Raw genomic sequence first — 20,070 nt, forward strand, 5'->3', positions numbered from 1 at the left:
ATAATGCTTGCTCGATGGCTTGTCGAGTTTTTTTGAGCCTCATAGTATATAATATATTTTATTTATTTATTTAATATTAAAACTCAAAATTCAAACAATATATTTTTTCCCTTTCTTCCTCTTCAAAGTTTATATGAAGGCCCACAATCCATAAAGTAAAACCCTAATTCCTAACATATCTACGTGACTCTTCATCTAACCTAATTTTCTTCATCTAATCTAATATACGTGCCTCTTCTTCAATTCTTTCATCCTTCCTTCATTTTTTCTTCCATCTTCACTATTTTTTTCACTCACTCTTCACCCGTTTCTTTCACTCTTCATCTTTTCTTTTTCATTCTACACCATTTATTTAGCTCTTAATCGCTTCTTCTTTAGTCTTCACAATTTTTTCACTATTCATCTATTCATTTCTTCTTTTTCCGTCTTCAGGTCGATCTCATTCAGAAGAGGTTTACAGGTAATTAAAATATTTTCACTTTTATAATAACTATTATTTTTGTTTTTTATTTAACTTTGATTTCTTTTTACATTAAGGAAATCCAGTAACAAAGAAAGGAAAAAAATATTTTATTGGTTAACTCATTGGTATCTTGTTCATCCTACTTATGCTTATATATATATGCTTCGATTATTCTATACATAGGCCCGTCTTCACATCGATCTCATTCAGAAAAGGCTTACAAGTAATTAAAATATTTACACTTTTATAATAAATATTGTTTTTTCTTTTTATTTAACTTTTATTTCTTTTTACCTTAAGGAAATCCAACAACAAAGAAAGGAAAAAACTATTTTATTGGTTAACTCATTGGTATGGTAAATCTTGTTCATTCTATATATATATATATATATATATGCTTCTATTATTCTATACATAGGTTGGATGAATATATAGAATAATGATTGATGATAAAAAATACGGAAAAATATAAAAAATAATAAATTATATATAATAAAAGTATAATATATATAATATTGAAAGAGATAAAAAATTGTTAATATATTATATATAATAAAAGTAGTTTAGTATAAAAAGAAATAAAAGTAGTTAATATATTATTTATAGTAAAAGTATATTATATATAATATTGAAAGAGATAAAAAAAGATAATATATTATATATAATAAAAATAAATATTATGGATATAATAATTAGTATATTATAATATATTAAGGATAAAAATGGTTAATATATTATATATAATAAAAGTTTATTATATATAATATTGAAAGAGATAAAAAAATGTTAATATATTTTATATAATAAAATTATAATATATATAATATTTAAAGAGAAAAAAAAATTTGTGATTGATAGGGTTTTGGAATTTTTTCAAAAACAACTGGAGTATAGTTGGTAAAGATGTGATTGATAGGGTTTTGGAATTTTTTTCAAATTAAAAAATGTTGAAACAATGGAATATGATTATTCTGAATCTAATTCTAAAAAAAATTCTCTTAAAAAGATTCAAGATTTTCAAAAGTCATTTCCAATCGATTTAAAAATATTATCTCTAGTCTAGTTAGTCTTGGGCAGTCATCATTCATTATTAGTCGTTCTATATCACATAACATTTTCCTTATACGGGGTCTTTTTAAGGGTTATGGTAAGAAAAGAATTACTCATTAGGTTGCTTTTAAAGTTGATATTCGAAAAACATTCGATTCAATTAGATGAGATACTATCCAAGAGTTTCTGATTGTTTCCGGATTCCCAAATATTTTTGTAGAGTGGATTATACAATGCGTTTTTTCCACCCATTTTATTGTGAGTGTGAATGGTGTTCATGATTGATACTTTAAGGGTAAAAACTAAGTAAGGCAAGACGATCCACTATCCCCATACATATATGTACTTATAATGGAAATCTTCAATTGTATCTTTAAGGAGATACTGAAAAGTAAACCATATACCTATCACGCTTTTTGTAAGGAGTAAGATATTACCCATGTTTGTTTTACAGATGATCTTTTCATTGTTGCTCATGCGGATGTGGACTCCTTCATCACAATCAAGGAAGTACTAACTCTATTTTCAAACATTACACTGTCTATATATTAACGAGGAAAAAAGTGTGGCGTTTTATGGTAGTGTTGATGAGATAACTAAGGTGATCTATTTCAACATTAAGGATGGGGAGCTGCATGTTCGTTATTTGGGCATTCCTCTTTCCTCCAGACAGCTGAAAGTCTCTCATTGTCGGATGCTAATTGAGAAGGTTAAAAAATCAATGGTTAGGCTTCGAAGATTCTGTCATATGCGGGCATAATTGAATTTGTTATGAAAGTTACAATTGGTAGTATTAGATTCTGAGCTCATCAAATTGTCATTCTAAAGAAGATGATAAAAAATCTTGATTATTTAATGAGAAATTGTATATGGAGAAATCAAGGAAGAGGTGGAAAAAATGTCAAATGAGAATATGTTTGTAAACCTAAGAATGAAGGAGGCTTTGTCATTAAAATTGTACTTAATGGAACAAAGCCCTCACTTACAATTAATTATGGGAAATTAAAAGAAGCAAAACTCGTTATGGGTACGATGACCCCACTCTAGATTTTTGAAAATGGAAAGAAGCATCTGGATGTGTAGAATCAAAGAGGACATGCCATGGTCCCTTAAAAATTGTAGTAGAGTGCGAGATTAATGTATAATGTTAGGTTTGGTGACAGTAGGGGAACATTTTTCTAGTATGACCCATGATTTGAAGAAACATCTATTCTAACGAGGTATGAATTGGAAAATATTAGAGTTAAAAGAGGACAATAAATGACTAGTGTGCGGGATGTCAATGATGGAGAATGTACTGCTACTTTGAGGCTTATTCTAGATGGGACAAGGACCGTAGATGTAATCAGCTGCATTCCCTTTATTGATGGGGCTGATTAACATGAATGGAAGATGAAGATCAATAATAAGTTTAATTCAAGCTTAGCATGGGATAGTATCCGAACTAGGGGCAGCTTGTTGAGTGGTTCCACTGGTCTACTAAAATCATTCCCCAACATCAAGACTAATGACAATAGACATAATTAGTAAGTTCATGACAATCACTAATACTTGTTGTGTTTTGTGTTCTAATTGTGAGGAATCGATTGCTTATATATTTAGGGAATGTGCTTTCACTATTGTTGTTTGGAAGAATTTTGCTAATAATTTCAGATTCAATAGCTTCTCGGAAGATTGGAGTCACATTAAGGATTTAGTGCCCTCAAAGACTAAGGGAGATTCATTTCATGCTAATGTTTTCAAATGTTTCTTTGGAGCTTAAATGTATGAAATTTGGACTGAGAGAAATGTTAGTCTTCTCGAGAGCTAGAAGAGATGAGGATCAAGAATGGATTGATATAATATTTGATGGTCTTGCTCTCGTTCACATTTGGAGGCGTTTTCCCATTACAGTGGAGAATTAGAATCTATGTCTACAATGGAACATCATGTTTGCAGAAGTCACAAAAGTATTGTTGTTTAAGGTGAGATGATGTAATTGTTGTTTGCTTGCTGTTTTTTTATTCATGTTTGTAAGATTATTGTATGTTATGCTTGTTGGAGTGGTAGGTTGTATATTTTTTGTTTTTTAAAATTAAGACAAAAAGTTGTTTTTGTCCTAATTCAAAAACACATGTACTCTTTTCCTTTTCTTTTTGGGGATTTTAACTAAATGGCATTAAGCTATTTTTTTAAAAAAAAAGAAATAAAAAATAATTAAGTGGAAGAATAAAAATAATTAAATAGGAAAAAATGCATTTGACAACACTTGTAATTAACATAAAGGTTTTTAATTAATGTGACTAGTTTTTTTTAATATTCATGAATATTAAAATTAATAAGATTGGTTTAAACACAATAACAAAGCGTCACATAAAAAAGCACGTTTCTCAATAGATTATCAAGTTCGTAGTACTTGAAAAAACAATTAACTTTTCGACCGACTCTATCGACTTTTCGGAATTAATCTCAAAAAGTATCATGATAATAGTTTTATGAATGATGTCCAATACTATTGAAATTTTTACGATTCCTCTCCAACTAAATAGTCCACTAGAAAATAATTAGTATGATAACCCAATTATGTAGGCATGTCATATCAACCATATTAATTTTAATGTCCTTACATCAACCCAAAAACTTGTGCATTACCTAGTGAATCCTAGTAATATTCCACAAAAGACTTATAATACTATTCACCCTCGATAATGTGAAAGTAAATGAATTGTCGATTCATCATGCTCGTGACTCATACGACAACGACTTACCATAATATAACATTTTTTCATGCACATATTATCTGTAAGAATTCTACCGTGAATAACGCTTCATCCAAAAAACGAGATCTTAAATGAAATTTTTTACTCTAAAAACTTTTCTCAACAAAAAATCATATGGAATCAACCTAGTGATATGGGAACACTTGATCCAAAATTAACTTTAGAAAGTAACAAAGATGCTTACTTTGGGTGTAAAATCAATAAGACTAGTTATTATTGGTGGGCTTTATTGTTGTTTAAAAGGTCCCTCTTATTTTCTTTTTGGGAAAAACGACTTAGCGTCAATTAAAAATTTCCAAAAATGGGAAAAAAACCACGAGTTTAATAGATCATTCTAGACAGGCCTAAAATGATTTTGAAATCATAACATTCTAAATAAAAGCTAAAAAGCTAAAAACGTAAATGAATTATCTGATTAAAATACTTTCAATTTTAGTGAGTTTAAAAAACGGTAAATTCCAGTTCCTACAGATATTCCAGTTCTGCTCTATGCTTGGAATTCTTGTCCACGTTCCCGCGAGGACGCTGCAATCCGATACAATATCTTTCCATAACTCTTCAACGCTCCTACGGGTTTTGCCATATACCCTTGCATTTCGTTCTTGCCAAATGTTATACATCATTGCTCCAAAGTCGCACTTGAACACTCTTGTTGCAAATCTATTTCCCTTGACTTTGAGTAGTGTTTCATCTTTGATTTCATTCCATTCGCCCGAGAAACCGATCAGCTTCAGGCTTTTATAGAATTTGTCCCAAAGCTCTAAAGCAATACAACAGCTCCCGAATAGGTGATCTATGGTTTCTTCATTTCCTCTACATAGAAGACAGTTCGTGTCCGGGGTGCTCATATACTTGCTGATACGATCACGAGTGCTGAGTCTTTCCCAGAAGGCGAGCCATAGGATGAACTAGTGTCTAAGGATAATCTTCGTTGACCATACAAGAGGAGCCCATTCTACTTTCTGTGTTTTTTCCCGTGTTACCTCCCATATTTTCATCAATACCAGCTTCCCATTGTCCTCAACTTTCCATTCATGAATATCCGGTCTATCGTGTAGTTGTATTTTACTTATATGATCAAGTATCCTCTGTCCTTCTGGATTTCTTCTTAGGAGTGAGTCCCAATTCCCGTGTTTAATGTTTCTGATTTTCGCTTCTGTGCAGTCCCTTCTGATGCGGTATTTTGAAACTCCTCCTTGTGGATGATAGGCTGGTTTCGAACCAGGGATCGTGCCAGAATATAGTGTCTTTTCTGTCCCCTAGCCGGATGTCATAAAGATCTGCAATATCGCTTCTTAGTTTAAGAATCTTTTTTAGAGACCAGCTCATACCTTCATAAATTTTGCAGGTCTAGATGCTGGTTTCGTATTTCATAAACCTCGTATGAACCCATTTGATCCATAGTGACTCCTAATTGCGCTCCAAAGCCCACAAATGCTTAAAGGTGAGAGCCTTGTTCCACTCGATACAGTTCTTCAAGCTGATACCTCATTCATCCTTCAGTTTGCAGAGAGCGGTCCATTTGACTTTTTTTTACTCCTCTTCCACTACTGCCCCAGATAAAGTTCTTCATCAGTGTATCGAGCTCCTTCATTACCTTCTTCGGAATGACCATTTGCTGCGCCCAATAGCCAACTATGCCCATGACCACGGTTTTGATAAGTTTGATCCTCTCTGCATAATAAAGTTTTTTCTCTGCCCAGCCACATATCGTATTTTTTTACCTTTTCAATCAGCGGCTTGTAGTGTGAGATCTCGATCTACTTCACGGTTAACGGAATTCCTAAGTACCTTACGGGAAAATTGTCTTTCTTGATGCCCATGATGTTGAAGATGTCATGCTTCGTTTTGTCATTCACACCTCCATAAAATTTCACATTTTTTCTTTCATTAATAGTTAAACCTGTAACCTCAGAAAAGAACGTTAGTGCAGCCCTAATAGTTTTAATGGAATCAATGTCTGTGTGTGCTATAATGAACAAATCGTCAGCAAACATAAATGAGTTACCTCCTCTACCTCACAGAATGGGTGAAAGATGTATGGATGATTCTTTCGGAACATCGCGAAGATGCTCTCAAAGATCGCCATGATAGCTACAAAAAGGTAAGAAGAGAGGGGTCTCCTTGCCTTACCCCATTTCACCCTTGAAATAGCCTCCGTGGACTCCATTAACGCTAACAACAAAGTAGGATGATGAAACGCACTGCATAATCCAATCAATAAAAATCATAGGAAAAACAGATACAACCAGAAAGTCTTGAATGGCTTCCCATCTAACATAGTCGAAAGCTTTCTTGATATCTATTTTGAAAGCCACTCTCGGGGATATTTTCTTATTCCCGTAGCCTTTTAAAAGGCTCTATATGAGAAGAATATTATGAGAGATTGTCCTACTGGGGATGAATGCAGATTGATTAAGATTTATAATTTTTCCTATGATATTTTTAAATCGTTTAGAAATGATTTTTGAAATTATTTTATAAATCACATTGCAGTAGGAAATTGGTCTGAAATCTTGTACTTTCTCGGGTACCGTAGTTTTGGGGATCAAGGTTATGACCGCTGTATTCCATTGCTTTAACAAAACCCCATCAGTAATGTCTTTACCCACAACCGACCAATTGTCTTTGAAGAACTGTGCATTAAACCCATCAGGGCCCGGGCTTTTATTCCCATCAATACTAAACAGAGCTTCTTTAACCTCAACCCTCGTGACCACCCTTATCAACTCGCGACTATCTTCTGTAGAAATTTTCCTATCAATAATCTGATATAAGGTATTTAGGTGACTTTGATGCTGTTTTCTTGTACCCATAAGCTGCTTATTAAATCGATAGCCAAATCTTGTATACCCTTTTGACCCTGAACATATTCACCATCATCATTCTTCAGCTTGTATACATTGTTTCTCATGTTTCTAGCCTTGCATTTTCTATAGAAGAAAGCTGTATTTTTGTCACCCAACGAGAGCCAACTCTGTCTTGATTTCTATCTAATAAAATTCTCTTCAAGAAGACTCAGTTTCCTGAAATTTTCAAGCGCATCCCTTTCTGTTTCATTGAGTTGTTCATCATTATCATCCCTTAATAACCTTTTCTGAACTTCTTCCAGTTATTCTCTAGCAGCCAGAACTCTATTGGAGATATTACTTAACTTCTTCTTGTCAAAACTTTGGAGATGATTTTTCAGGAGTTTAAGCTTCTCAGAAACCCTGTACATGTTGGATCCCTGACATCTGTAGACCAAACACTTTCGAGAATACCCTTGAATTTGTTGTTTTCCATCTAGAAATTGAAAATTTTAAAGGGCCTTTTGAACCTTTCTTCCTTTTCCCAGACCAATTTAATCGGGCAGTGATCAGATATACCCGGATTCAGAACATGAAGCTGACTTCTCGGAAATTGGTTAATCCAGTTCTCATTTACCAGACATCTGTCAATTCTACTTCTTCTAATTTGTTCATTCCCTCTCGTAGAAGACCAAGTGGAGAAATTCCTAGAATTGGTAGGCTCGATACAACTCATATCTCTGATACAGTCATTAAAGTCAATCACATCCCGAGTTATTTCAGATTCTGAGCTACGATCAGATTCGTTTCTTGTTACGTTGTAATCACCAAGGACAACCCAAGATTTATCACTACCGATCCAGTTTCTAAGACAATTCCAGAGGAGTCTTCTGTCAGTGTTTGAGTTACTATCATAAACAATAGCAAGATTAAACATGATTCCTGTGATTCTGTCTTTAACCTCCACCAGAATTGCTTGATCATTCAAAAAGAGAAAGGTCCCTCTTATTTTGAGTATCTGGGGAGACAAATCATTCCAATGTGAGCTTGTCTTTGCTAAAATGGCAATCAAGTAAGTACCCCCATAAATTATCATTAAGGGTAATCAAGATCATTTTTCAATCGGTCTTAAGCTTGATTGTTCTCGCACAACCAATCCAGTGATCCCAAAAATCTATGTTTTGTTGAAGCACAACCAATCAAATCAGGACCAATTGATGAATTGGGTTTTCTTTCTATCATTCCAATTAGATAAACCCTTACCTAATGAACAAAGAATCATTTCTTTTTACAATGAAAAACAATTGCAGCCCAATTTTGATGAGTGCGGGAGAGTTAGAAAGTGGGAATGCAGGAGAACCAGCAAAGCTAATAAGGCAAAGGTATAGAGAGGCATCAGAAATAATAAGAAAAGGGAAAATGTGCGTTCTATTCATCAACGATCTAGATGCCGGTGCCGGAAGAATGGGTGGTACAACCCAATACACTGTAAACAACCAGATGGTAAACGCTACACTCATGAACATAGCCGATAACCCAACAAATGTTCAGTTTCCAGGAATGTACAATAAACAAGACAATCCTCGAGTACCCATTTAGCTAGGATTGTAATAAAGAGAGTGCAAATAATATTGAAAATTGATTACAACATTGGTAGTTTTATTTTAATATTGACATACAGACAGAGAAAGTGTGTGTGAATCAGCCGATTGAAGGAGTTTCGTCAACTTTTCCGGTGGAATCAACGAAAATTCGAACCCGTTCAATGCGGTAATCCAAAGTGAAGGGGCTACCTTGAGGAAGTACAAAAGTATGAGCAGTTGGCATGTCTTCTTTAATTTTCTTCTCCGCTTCGTCGGCGGTAAGTCCGACTACTTCCGGCCATGATGTTTTCTTAGGAACTACAGTTTTAATTATGCCCTTTCTGGTAAAGGAAAGGAAGAAGGAAAATATTGAATCTTTATAGAACTTACTAGGTTCTTCATCAATGGTGGTTGTTGGGTTCTTCTCCTCCGCCATGCTAACTCCAGAGAGCGAGAGAGATAGAAATTAATTACCAGGCAGCCTGAGGTGGTGGGTTGTTGTTTCATGGAATTCGCCGTAATTTAAAGGGTTGAAGATGACTATTTTTTTTAAAAAAAATAGCCGGCCTAGCCTTTATTTAATAAGTGAAAAGAATTATTAATTCAGTTATTCGTTGAGTTAGAGAAATCCTTTAATTTAATTTTAAAATAAGTCAATGCTCATTTTTTTTAAAGAATGAAACATTGAGCTGTATGTGAGCCTACTAATTCTGGTAACCTATTTACTTTGTCTAATCTTAGAGGATATGAACAAATGAGAAGAAATCCAATTATTGATAGAGGTCTCATCAATGAGGGTTGGGTATTGAAATATTTAAATAGTCATGTTAATGTTCTAAATCCCGAATATCAAATCATTGCCCGAAGCTGTATTTTTTTTTTTGAGAAAAGAGGAAAGAATTAAAAGGCCATTTGAATTCTTCAACTTCTGAATGGATGACAGTTTTATCTATACATTTGAGATCTGGGTACTAAGATTCATGGAACAAAGATGTATCAAGTTTGTGAGAAATTGGGATTGCTAAAATGTCAATTGCAAAAATTCAATCAGGTCAAATTCAGTAATATTTCGTTTAAGGTTATTGCTGCTAGAGTTCATCTTAAGAATATTCAAAACCAAATTCTTAATAGTAGGGACTTGAGGGAGTTAAGTACTATGGAAAAGTTGACAGAATTCAAGACCCTTAGCTCCCATGAGGAGAGTTTTGTTAGACATAAATCGAGGCAGAACTAACTTTCTTTTGGGGATAAAAACACTGGTTTCTTCTTCACGAAATGTCGGCTAGAAATATTCGAAATTGGGTGGTTAGGCTGGAAAAGGATAATGGGGAGGTTGCTCATGGGCATAAGAAAGTGCAAGATGAGGCAATATGTTTTTTTCGAGGACTCATGGGTACTTGGAAATGCAATTCCAGTAACATTAGTTACCTTCGACAGCTTAGGCTGAAGAATATTGGATTACATGAGGGTTGGAAACTGGTGAAAATAGTTACCAAGGAGGAAATTGAGCAGGTGGTCTTCAAAATGAATGGTAATAAAAACTCTGGTCCTGATGATATAATGTCACTTTTTCAAAAACAATTGGAGTGTAATTGTACAGATATAATGATGGGGTTTTGAATTTTTTTACAAAATAAAAGAATGTTGAAACAATGGAATGTGACTATTCTGAATCTGATTCTTAAAAAAAATTTCTTAAAAAGATTCAAGATTTTCGTCCTATTTCTTGTTGCAATGTTATATATAAAACAATTTCAAAAGTCATTTCAAATCGATTTAAAAATGTTATCTCTAGTCTAGTTAGTCTTGAGCATTCATCATTCATTCCTAGTCATTCTATATCACATAACGTTTTCCTTTTGTAGGGTTTTCTTAAGGGTTATGGTAAGAAGAGAATTACTCCTTGGGTTGCTTTTAAAGTTGATATTCAAAAAACATTCGATTCCATTAGATGTGATACTATCCAAGAGTTTTTGAATGTTTTCGGATTCCCAAGTGTTTTTGTAGAGTGGATTATCCAATGCATTTCTTCCACCCATTTTATTGTGAGTGTTGATGCTGTTCATGGTGAATACTTCAAGGGTAAAAACGAAGTAAGGCAGGGCGATCCACTATCCCCATACATATTTGTACTTATAATGGAAATATTCAATTGTATGTTTAAGGAGATACTGAAGAGTAAACCATATACCTATCACCCTTTTTGTAAGGAGAAATATATTACCCGTGTTTGTTTTACAGATGATCTTTTCATTGTTGCTGATGCGGATGTGGACTCCTTCAACAAAATCAAGGAAGTACTAACTCTATTTTCAAATGTTAGAGGTCTATATATTAACGAGGAAAAAAGTGTGGCGTTTTATGGTGATGTTGATGAAATAACTAAGGTGAACTGTTTCAGCATTCTCAACATTAAGGAAGGGAAAGGGAGTTGCCTGTTCGTTATTTTGGCATTCCTCTTTCCTCCAGACAGCTCAAAGTCTCTCATTGTCGAATGCTAATTGAGAAGGTTAAAAATTCAATAAATGATTGGGCCTCAAAGAGTCTATTGAAGACAGAATTGAACTTGTTATAAAAGTTACAATGGGCAGTATTAGATTCTGAGCTCATCAAATTGTCATTCTAAAGATGGGGATGAAAGATCTTGATCGTTTTATGAGAAATTTCATATGGGGAAATCAAGGAAGATGTGGGAAAAATGTCAAATGGGAATATGTTTGTAAGCCTAAGAATGAAGGAAACTTTGACATTAAAAACTATACTGAATGGAACAAAGCCATCACTTAATTATAAGCAAATCTGGGCAATTGAAAAGAAGCAAGACTCGTTATGGGTACGATGGATCCACTTTAAATTTTTGAAAATGGAAAGAAGCATCTGGATGTGTAGAATCAAGGAGGACATGCCATGGTCCCTTAAAAAGATCTTAAAATTGAAGCAGAGTGCGAGATTGATGTATCATGTTAGGTTTGGTGATGATAGGTGTCACTAGTTAATAACGCATCAGAATTTTTACTTGATTTTTCAGCCTTGTGCGGCTTGTTTCGCGCACCAAAATAATCAGCCAAACTCAACACACACCCAAAAGACCACAATAGTCAATAAAATATGAAGGACAAGAGACACACAGATTACGGGCCACACCCAACTTTATAATTATATTCACTCACAAATAGGAATTACAAAGGACCACAAACGTTCAAGGCTTCACACAAAAGACTTCTCACTTGTGGGGATATTTAACTATCCAAAATTTAACAAAACGTCTTGTGCAGATCAAGAGATATTTATATCCAAAAGAATAACAATCTACCTAGGAAAATAACTGACTTAGGGTGTGGGGAAAAACTGTCAGGCAGTTGCTGTTAAACGTGGGTCATAACCGACCACTACTCCAGGTTCACGTTCTCCATCGGTCTAGTTGCGCCTCAAGCTACTAGACGTGGGTATAACTGTAAGTAGTGGGATGTAACCATCCACTATACCCACGTTCTCCATTGGTTCAACCACTACTGACTTTTTCCGCCACATCTTCCCATAATGCCGACATTTCCGGTCCTCAACCAATCACGCCGACATTTTCGGGTCCTCATCCCATCATTCTGACATTTACGGGCCCCCATCTCTTCTAACTGTCACCAGTCAGTCCGATTTTTCCACACTCCATGCACACACTCTTAATGCACTGATCATTGTCACTCTTATGCCCACATCGCACGTACACGACTCCTCCTAGGCCTTCCCTCAGTCCTGATAGTCCACAATCATGCCACGACAAAACTCTTTTCTAACACCTTGTGCCGATGTCGCACGCACATGACTTCTCCTTCGGCACCCTTCTCTCGGTCTTGGCGTTCCGCACTCATGCCACGTCAGAAGCTTTGGACACTTAGCATTTCTCATTTCCGATGATCTATCGCACACCCACAACTCTTTTTAGACACCTCTTGGTCCTGACCATCCACAATCAAGCCAAGACCAAGGCCGTATATTTAAGGATGTAACAGTAGGGGAACAATTTTCTAGTATGACCCATCATTTGAAAGAACATATATTCTAACGACGTATGTATTGGAAAATATTAGAGTTAGAAGAGGACAACAAATGACTAGTGTGCGGGATGTCAATGATGGAGAATGTACTGCTACTCTGAGGCTTATTCTAGACTAAAAATCCTAAATTATTTATACATACATGCCAAAGCTCATTAATAATTAAATAAGCCTTAATTGCATAAAAGACAATAAAGGCCAACAACTTTCAATTTACTGGCATTCAATGCTTAGACTCACAATATCCCCCGTAAGCTTGATTTGGATCGAGATTCTTCACGCTGAGTAGCTCTCCCATCTCTGTGAATTTGACTCTTGCTAGTGCCTTGGTGAGAATGTTTACACGTTCATCTGTGGTGCTTACCAACTCTACAACAATCTGTCGGTTCTCAACACATTCACAGATGAAGTGGAACCGAGTGACGATGTGTTTACTATGTCCATTAAACACCAGATTCTTCATTAATGCTATTGCGGACTTGTTGATATAAAGGGTTACCAGCCTCGGCTCGAATCCGAATACCATGCTCAACAAGTTTTTCAGCCAAAGTCCTTGATACGAAGCTTTAGTAGCTGCCATAAACTCCGCCTCACATGAAGATAATGCAACAATTCAATGCTTTTGTGATTGCCAAGTGATCAAATTCTCGTTGAGATAAAACATCAACCCTCTAGTGATTTTTCTAACATCCGTGTCACCGACTAAGTCATTGTCAATAAAACTAATGAGCTCTTCAACTTCTCGTCCTCTTCTTAACTGAATCTCATAGCTCGTTGTTCCCTTCACGTAACGAAGAATGTGTTTTACTACTTATTGGTATACGGTGGTAGGCTGCTCCATTTATCGACTCACTATGCCAACTACATAAGAGATATTGGGTCGAGTGTGCGTCAAGTACCTAAGAGACCGGATGATACACCTATACTTCTTTGGATCCACTAAGCTTCCTTCCACATCCTTTCCGAGCTGCAACTTTGCTTCCATCGAATACTTACTCGAGTTGCAATCCTCCATTGCAAACTGTTTCAACACCTTCTTCGCATAAACTTTCTACTTCACCTCGATACTATCTTCCTTCTAGTCCACTTCGATACCAAGATAGTACGAGAGTAGCCTGAGAGTTTTTTGAACTCCTCAACACCCATGATGCTTGATCCTATCACGATCTAGTCATCGACGTATACGCAAATAATGAGTACTTCTTCTCTATAGTTTCTCGTATACACAACTTGCTCTTGAGAACATTTCACGAAGTCAAGACTCACCATTCTATTTTTGAGGCAAGTGTTCCACGCCCTTGGTGCTCGTAGTCCATAGAGAGCCTTGTATAACTTGTACACTTTGTGCTCTTTATTCTTGATGACAAAGCCTTCAGGTTGAGTGACATATACTTCTTCTTCGATGTCACCATTGAGAAATGTTGATTTAACATACAAGTGGTGAATCTTTCATCCACGGTGAGCTGTGATGGCAAGAATTAGCCTAATTGTGTCAAGTTTCGTCACCGATGCAAATGTCTTATCAAATTCAATGCCTTGCTTCTACACATAACCTTTCGCTACCATTTTTGTTTTGTGCTTTAGGATGTTGTCTTTGTTGTCTCTTTTCAACTTGAAAATCCACTTTAACCCGATGGTCTTGTGACTGAGTGGTAAGTCGATGAGCTCCCATGTCTTGTTCTTCCTGATAGACTCAAGCTCTTTGTTTATGGCCTCATTCCACGACTCTCCGACTATCGCCTCGTGATATTTTGTTGTCTTTTGGGTGGTAAACAACAACAATTCATCAAGATCCATCTCTACTAGCGGTGCCTCCGCATAGACATCATTGAAAGAATAAAGTTTAATGGGGCCAACTTTGGTTGTGGACTCATTCGAGCTCTCTTGATGAAGATGGGAGTTCGGTGTACCTGTTGCATTTTCCAACTCCGCTAGGTTTTCTTCATCTTGTAGGATTTTGAACTCTAAGGAATTTTGTACGAGCTCATTGTCATTGTTATACCACTCTCACTTCTTCTCCTCTTCGAACACGGTATCTCTGCTCACACGGATTTTTCCACAAGCTGGATTAAGAAACCTATGTACCTTGCTTCCATCTTCAGCACAAATGTACACCATGGCTTGACTTCGGCCAACAAGCATCTTGAGATGTGGTCTCGCAGTCTTAACATGTCTGGTACACCCAAATACTCTCAAGTTCTCTAGATGAGGTCGTTTACCGGTCCATGCCTAGTAAGGGGTGCAAGTTCTTAGCACCATTGTCGGCAAACAGTTCAAGAGATAAACTACATGTCACACTGCCTCTCCCTAGAGGTTTGTAGGTACCTGCATGCTCTTGAGTAAGCTCCTCGCAACACCCATCACATTATGATTTCTTCTCTCCACTATGTCGTTTTATTGTGGAGTGTATGGTGTCGTGAGGTGACGTTCAACTCCTTCCTCTTTGTAGAACTCCACAAATTTCTGTGATATGAACTCTCCACCTCGATCAGTACGCAAAGTCTTCAGCTTATGCTCAGACTTGTTCTCCACGAGCCTCTTGCAATTCTTGAATGCTTCAAAAGCTTTTCCTTTTTTCCTAAGCATGTACACCCGCATCTAACTCATATAATCATCAACAAGTAGAAGAAAATACTTCTTACCGGTGAGTGATGGAGGGGTGATCGGACCACACAAATCCGCGTGCACAAGTTGTAGGGGATGCTTGACACAAAAGTTTGCTAGGGCAGTAAATGGTAGCCTTGTTTACTTTGCGATCATGCAACTCTCACACACTTGGTTGTGGTGTATGATCTTGGGCAGCCCTATATCCCTCTCCTTCTCCCCCATCATTTTATGCGCATAAAAGTTTATATGCCCAAGTCTCGCGTGTCATAACAAAGTTGGATCTATTAGCGATGCTAATAATGAAACGAGTTGCCTCGTCTCGAGAGAAATCTTGTATAACCGATTTGGAGATTTCTCCATCTTCATCAACAAGACGCCATTTTGGTGGAACATCTTTAGGAACAAGCTAGTTAAGATGATCATATTGCCTGTTTATGTCATCTGACCGAGACTTATAATATTATTTTTTAATTTTGGAATGTAATACACCTCGTTCATTATACATTGATCGTTATTTTTAATTCGAACAAGATGAATCTTCGACCTTTGAACTCGACGAGTGAGTCGTCTCTCTATTAACATCGCTAGCAGATTCAACTTGGTTATGGCACGCGAGATTTGGACACGTAAACTTTTATGCGCTCAAGATGATGGGGGAGAAGGAGATGGCTATAGGGCTGCCCAAAATGACACGCCCCAACCAAGTGTATGAGAGTTGCATGATCGCAAAGAAAACAAGGCTACCATTTTCCTAAGCATGTCGCTATGATACCAAATATTAGTTCTAATTATAGGATCTTCTAAGAACGATTATGAAGAAAGAAAACGTTAGAAAAACTGGGGAGGACAATAAGATTTGTTGAAGAGGAAAAAATCTTAATATTCTTAAGTTTCTATATTAACCTTTACAAACAACCATTATAAATGAGTAATTAGCCTAAAACCCAACTTACTTATACATACAGGCTCAAACTCAATAATAATTAATAAGCTCTAATTGTATAAAAGACGATAAAGGCCAACAACTTTCAATTTATTCAATTTGCTGACAATTAATGTTTAGACTCACACCGATATGATTGGTATTTGTAATGGTATCTTCATCACAGATAATGTCTCCAACGATGATATTGCTAAACTTGTCGATTCATTTCCGGGTCAATCAATTGGTCAAATTGGTCAGTAGAATAATAAATAAACAAGAATGTATGACTGATTTGATACTAATTTGCTTGGTGTACGTGTATATTTCCTTGGTGCGGTGAGGGGAAAAGTGTATGACGATGAATTAATGAAATGGGTATTTATTATTGGTGTGGAGAATTTTAAAATATTTTGTAGAGATATTTGAGAGTGAATAATATTTTATTATTGTTTTGATATATTAAAATTGAATTATAAAGCTTATTATATAGGTTAGAAAATAAGTGAAAATATCTTGTTAATCAATATAATTTTTTAATGATTCACTCATAATTTGATTTAAATTAAAAAATAAGATAATAATAAAGTTAATTGTTAAAATTTTCTAATAATACGGTGAAGTTACACCACCGAGAAGAAACTTGTGAATTCTAGGGAAGACCCGCCGACGTTCGATCCGCCGGAGATGACGATGGAGAAGATGATGGAGTACGGACAAATGGAGTACGGACAAATGCTTGTTAAGGAACAGGAAAACGTGAAAGAGAGTTCAATTATCAGATAAGTACCTTAAAGAATCTGCCCTCGGAGATGCTAATGATCATGCCATCAAGCAAGGAACTTTTTATGATTAGGGTTTGAATTTAAAGATCTGGGTTTTATTATATATCTATATATATATAAATACCCATTAGCTAGGATTGTAATAAAGAGATTGCAAATAATATTGAAAAGTAATAACACCATTGGTAGTTTTATTTTATTTTATTTTTGACAGACAGAGAGTGTGTGAATCAACCGATTGAAGGAGTGTCGGCAACTTTTCCGGTGGAATCAACGAAGATTCGAACCCTTTCAACGCGGTAATCGAAAGTGAAGGAGCTACCTTTAGGAAGTACAAAAGTATGAGCAGTTGGCATGTCTTCTTTAATTTTCTTCTCCGCTTCGTCGGCGGTCAGTCCGATTACTTCCGGCCATGATCACTAGTAGAAAAAGGGGTATTAGTAAGGGCTAAAACCGTTACTGAAAGCATCGAACGTCGTTACTGAAACTTATTTGTAACGGCAAATAAAACCGTTACCAATCGTTACTAAAAATTACGTTACAGAAACTTCACAGGTATCAGTAACGGCGTTCGAAAACCGTTACTGATAGTCATGGAATAACAGTAACGGTTCTAGCCGTCTAAAACCATCACAGAAACAACACGAGCATCTGTAACGGTTTTCGAAAACCGTTACAGATAGTAATGGAACAACTGTAACGGTTTTAGCCGGCTAAAAACCGTTACTGAAAGACTGTAGTATCTGTAACGGTTTTCGAAAACTGTTACAGATGCTCGTGTTGTTTCTGTGACGGTTTTTTATTTGTTAAACCGCTACAGTTAGATTTATAGTAACGGTTTTTGAAATTATTTAACCGTTACTAAACCCTAATAGTTTTTTTTTTTTTACAAATTTTTACCTATTTAAAACCTCAATCATCAATAACCAATAACCAAAAACCAAAAAGCACACAATCATCAATAACCAAAAATCCAAAACTACAATCATTAATTCAAAACAATAATCATCCACAAACTACAATCCATCCAAAAACTATAATCCATCCAAAAACTACAATCATATCACAAATTCACAAAAACCATTAATTAACGTATTTCAAATTACATTTCAACTAACCAGAATTGAAGTGGGAAAGCGACGATCAAGTGAAAGGGGATCATCTCTAAGTAGGAGGGGCATCATCTCGAGTGGGAGGGGCAGGTGGAAGTTGATCACGGGGAATCCTGGATAATAAGAAGTTCATCATCGATCTCATCTCAAGCATCTCATCCCGCATTCTATCACGCTCCCTTCGAGCTTCTTCACGTTCATCTTCACGGTACATCAATAACTCTTTGCGCTCCATTTCACGCTGCCTTTGTGCTTCCTCACGCTCCATTTGGCGCTCGAGTAAGGCTTCTTCGCGCTCTCTCCGTGACTGAAGCTTCTCAGCTTCACGCTCCTCTCGCATCCTCTGTATCTCCCCAAGTAAAAGTGTGTTTTGCATGTCATTGCGTTGTGTGCTAGTACCACCACGAGCATCAGGTCTAAAAGATCTAGGTATTACACCGGAGCCCAAACCCACAACTCGCCCATGTCCCTGAGACTAATGCGCACTCAGCCAACTGCAATTCATTTCTATTCGGGTCTTCTTCTATAGCAGTTCGCAAGGCAGTCTACAAACACAAATTACATTTGATTACATACATACATAAAATAAATAAAAGAAATATAACTAATAAACACGACTTACCACTTTTTCTTGAATAATAGGGGGAACCTCCGGATTTGAATCTTGCAGAGTCGGTTTCTTTGTATGAGTGTGTAGAAATAACTCCGCAAAATTAGGCGACGTACCGGTAGTCTTCTCCTGTACAAATTTAATAATTAATAAAAACGTAATAACATTATAAACTTTGTTATTCAATGATAAAACGAACCATTTGCTTCTCCACTTGCGAAAATGAGATGCTGTCCGCATGATTCTTGTACACAACATGCGACCTATTTTGCGCATTCACAGCACTTGTTTTCTGCAAATAAGAAAACATTTGTGTTTAATGAATGATTAATGTAAGAGCTATTTATAAACACATTAATTTACCTTGAATTCCGGCGTGAGAAAGCGACGATCAAGTAGATAATTCCAATCACTAATATCGATCTCGGGAGGGGGATTTGCCCTAATCGCTTGCTCGTTACCTTCACGGGCTTTAATGTACATGGTGTTCCAATGACATCTCCATCTATCCCATAATTTGTTGGCTTGAAATAAACTTTGTCTTCGATAGTTGTTGATGTCATCCCCCACAGCCACGAAAGGATCCTAAATAGTGAACATTAAAATACGATTATAGATTGTGTTGAATACATAATGGACTTAATAATATAAAAAGTTACCGTGATAGCCATCCATATGTGATCTAGCTGTGTGGAGCTCAGGTCCGACCAACGCAAAGTCCTATGAGGTAGTGCATTGGAGTCTCGAATGACACTCCCAATATGCCTCGACCAAGCTGTCCTATTCTCGCACATTGGTTTACCATCAACAGAGTTAAATTGAAGAGTCATCTTTTGCCCCTCTTGCAATCTACCAACAACTTTATTCTTGTTCTTGCCCCGTCTCCTTCTCGAAATAGATCCTAAAATTAAACAAAAAATTATATACGATCACAACAACTAACTTAAGCAAAAACACAAGTACCTCCATCTTGCTCCTCAGACGGGGGCTGTGTCTCATCATCATCATCATCGGGAATAGTGTTTGGTACACTATCAACATTCATGACATCATCAAGGTCCAAATCAATTTCCCCGATAGAGTTACACAATTGCACGGGATCTTCTGAATGCTCCTCGGTCCTTTGTACAAGGTCGTGTAGCGCGCTGCTTAAACTCTTATCTTGCATTCTTTTAGGTGCCATGATAGCTGCAAATATTGAATGTAATGTTTATAAGACAAATTTACAAGTAACCCTTCATAGAAAATAATTCAACCTTAATTAGAATAACGGGGATTTATTGGTGTCACAATTTTCCATTCAAGCCTTGATGCCATATCTGTAGAGTAAAAGACTTG

General features: G+C 36.1%; 1 pseudogene; it reads left to right on the forward strand.

The window, feature by feature from the left end:
- Positions 1-2,773: 2,773 nt before the first annotated feature.
- Positions 2,774-17,081, forward strand: LOC124910358 (annotated as a pseudogene).
- The last annotated feature ends 2,989 nt before the right edge of the window (positions 17,082-20,070 follow it).

This window comes from Impatiens glandulifera, chromosome 1, assembly GCF_907164915.1.
Source record: "Impatiens glandulifera chromosome 1, dImpGla2.1, whole genome shotgun sequence".
Classification (NCBI taxonomy): Eukaryota; Viridiplantae; Streptophyta; class Magnoliopsida; order Ericales; family Balsaminaceae; genus Impatiens; species Impatiens glandulifera.